The following is a 3,755-nucleotide window of genomic DNA, read 5'->3' as shown; positions in this document are numbered from 1 at the left end:
TCTTTTACCAATCAAGCTACTGTTGCCCGATATGACCTCGTGCCTATGTGATAAATGAGTGAACACTTAAACGGCCTTTTGTCTGCTCTGTGGTCCATATTTTTTAAAGCCTTGATCATATCTACTGTACTTTCAGCTTGTCCCATGAGGGTTTGCCACAACAAATTAATGTTCTCCACTTCACCCTGTCCTTTGCATCGTCCTCCACAACACCAGCCACTCTCATGCCCTCCATCACTACGTCCATCATATACAGTACATTTATTGACTGGAATTCAATGAATAAAGCCAGAATAAGAGTTACAGAATAGCAATGGATTCTTTGTGTTAAAAAAAGTTGCACATGTTACAATATATGTGTGGCTAGCCATGCACTTGAGAACTGCTTGAATTTAAAAAATACAAAGTAAATGGAAGATGGAAAATGTCTGGTTTATTAATGAATGTTTGATGAGCTTAATCACTGATCTTCTCCACACCTCCTCCTCTCTGCCTGGTAATGAAGAAGGCGAATCCCAGCAGGCGCTTCTAATGCTGCAGATGTGTTAAGCAAACAAGGGGGACTTATCACGGTGGCCTGATCAGATTAGGTTCGAAAGATAGCAGCTTAAGACATTTATCTACTGGCTCATCCAAATCACACTACAGGTGCACACAGACCCCCCCCCCCCCATCCCGCGCTCTCACTGAGAGTCACTGAGCCACTAGGATGAGTACCGCATGAGGAATTAATAAATATACTGCACTTTCACATTTTGTCACTCTTTTACCAGTTTTGGATTTTTATTTTCTTATCAACTCAAACCTAAATCAGAATCCAGATTGGAGGATTCCAACAAGCATGTAGAAACAGACGCAGAAAACAGACAAGCCTGGACAACTTGACGAAAGCCAGCAGGCAAAGTGTCGGCTCTGTTGCACACGGACGCTAAAGACGAAGCGAGGCGCAGCAGCGTGACACGATGGCTGGTGAAGGAAGCAGCAACAGGTGTGCAGGTGTGGGGACCCATGGGCATGGAGAGGTGGGGAATAAAGCTGTCCGTTTAGTTACTACAGAAACAGTGGAGGTGAGGTATACTCCCGTTAACGTTATCATAATACTGCAACATATCAGTAGAAATATGTTTACATAAAGAAATAGTCCCAAAGACACTGTCGTCCAAACCTTTTTATAATTTTCCAGTACTTCAGTCTTTTTTTTAAATATACAGCCTTATTCTCACATCAGTTTGATGAGGGCTGTTAATTTGAAATGGAAACACTTAAATCTTTCCCTTTACCGCAATTACAAACCTCCAAGTACTGAGTTGCTGCAAACTGTAGGCCAGTTTGTGCATGGATGCTCAGTTGCACTTCGATTTAAATAGTTGTCTTTGCTGATTTGTCATCCTGCATTTACGTGTTCAGCAGTTACCGAGGAACAGCTCTCAAAAACATGCAATGTTGTTTTTGAAATGAATAGTCGTGGCAGCAAATACAAAAATCAATTCATATTCAAATTACCACTGCATATTTTTTTCTCATGCCACCTTCTTGTTGCACAACAAAGGATAACCGCGGTACAGTATTAAGATTGACTCGGTGCCACTTTGGGTGTTAGAACAAGTAAAACTTACAAGCACAGCAGTTTTTGAAGATAAAAACAACTGAAATAGCTTTACTGCGCCTCAACAAAAGTTTCTCCTCAAGCTGAAGTTTAAGGATTGTTGCAGGGATGTGTACCTGTAATGTGTTTCTACTATTTGGAGTTCTATTGGATGCAGTTACAGGTAAAACATGTCGCACTTCTGTCCACAACCAAGTTCACAGGATGTGTTTGGGGTTAGTTAGCATTTCTTGATTCAAACATAAGAATTAAATTCTTCTATCTGCTCTTTTCTAATCTAAATGTTAAAAATATTGAAAGTGTGTGTGTGTAAGGTGTAAAGTTGAGAAAGCATGTTCATGAAAATAATAAATAAAAAACATAATGCAATAGAAAAGAGTGCAGACCCCTGCTTCCAGATCACTCCATTTGTTATTTTATACTACTCCCATGCAGTGATGAGTATTTTAGATACAATATTATTATTGTTTGTTTTATCTGTAATTCAGTTCTAATTGAGCTGCTATTAGTTATTTTGTCATTTAATAAAACTTTCATGATGACCTTTCTAACTCATTTTATTTTAGGACTATTGCAATAACTACAGAACCCAGACGCTATCATCAGAGTGGAGGTTATGGTTTAGTTGGGATCCAGTTTCTAAGATGCTAGAACGCCCCAAAGTGATCAGAATTGGACCTCTGTAAAGCTGTGCCAACGCTGCATGCAGTAGTTTCTCAGGAAGGCCGGCCCCCTCGGGCATTTCTCTCACACAGATTCACAGGACTGCTTGGCTAAGCTGCATCGTCTTATATGATAAGACTGTTGTCAGACAGGCTGTGATCAGGGTTAGGACCTCTGAGATAAGTGCTAGTTCATTTCCATTTCCCGTCCTTGTAGCCTCACACATTCTGCAGACAGTCGAACCTCATATTCACCGGGCTGAAGGCCCTACGTTCCCAGAACGGAGATATGACAAAGATAACAGCAATTCATTTCACTACTGCTTAGTACTCCAAGGATAGTACAGAAATGCATTTATCTTAATCTCCTCACTATAAGGCCTTTAGGTTGTGATTCCTGATCTTGCTGGCTTATTGTTTTACTCAAACAGAAAGCTGTCACGCTGCTTATGCCTGCAAATTAGTTTTTAAAGTTCTGGATTTTATTTAAAGTGAAACATTGAAAGAATCGTTTAATGGCACGGGACCTTTTGTGTTTCTTCATCGGTGATGCATATATCAAACGCAAGCATTAATTATTTAAACTTTTGACACTATAAAATGCAGAATCTATTAGTATGTCTGGCCACCGCGCTCAATGCATTCAGGCCACCCTGGGTTGTCATTTTTAGGACATCATCTGTCATCACATTGCTCTCTAAAAAAGATAAAGGAAAGACAGCGATGACAAAGAGTTAAGGGAAAGGTGACAGCGGGATGAAAAGATCATTGGTCCATGTGTTTTAATCTGCCAAGCCTCCACACAGCATGCTAGTCGGCAGGAAGGAAATGGCACGGATGGTGCTTGCAGTGAAGGTAGGAGGCGGCTGGCTGCTGCCATAAATCAATGTCACCCTCGAGTCACACCCCAGTAGGAAGACATGCCAAAGAAAAGCATTGTTCTCACGTTCTGAATGTGTATTCATCGTGAGTGTAAAGTACTCTGAAATATAGTAAAATGCCTTATTCAGCAATGAGATGTGCTTGAAGCAGGGCTTCAAGTTTCATCAAGTCATTTTTAAATAAATTAGTACAGCATGATGCAAAAACTAGTTAACTAAAGAATTTGACCATGAAGCAACACTGGATGTAATAAAAATCATCTCGGATTCTATGGCCTATAATTTTAATATTTCATATTTTGTAAGCATTAACCGCTAACTTATAACATCACCCTATGAAGATACCTAAAGTGCATTAAATTGGCAGAGAGTAGGTCTGGATAAGTGGCAGACAATACATCAGAGGATTTAAGAATTTCAAAAATGATTTACGGTAAGTGATATTTTTTGCTAAGAAAATGAACAATCCAAAATTAGAAAGGTGGGTAAACATTGCTATTTATTAGTTGGTAGAGCGATTTGTGCAAATAACGTATAGCGTGATAGCCTGACCAACTTAACAAAGGTTTTAAATTACGTATACTGTATTTATTAATTTTTGTGCCA

The sequence above is a fragment of the Brachionichthys hirsutus genome, chromosome 10, assembly GCF_040956055.1.
Source record: "Brachionichthys hirsutus isolate HB-005 chromosome 10, CSIRO-AGI_Bhir_v1, whole genome shotgun sequence".
In the NCBI taxonomy this organism is placed as follows: domain Eukaryota; kingdom Metazoa; phylum Chordata; class Actinopteri; order Lophiiformes; family Brachionichthyidae; genus Brachionichthys; species Brachionichthys hirsutus.
This window is presented reverse-complemented; position numbering follows the sequence as displayed.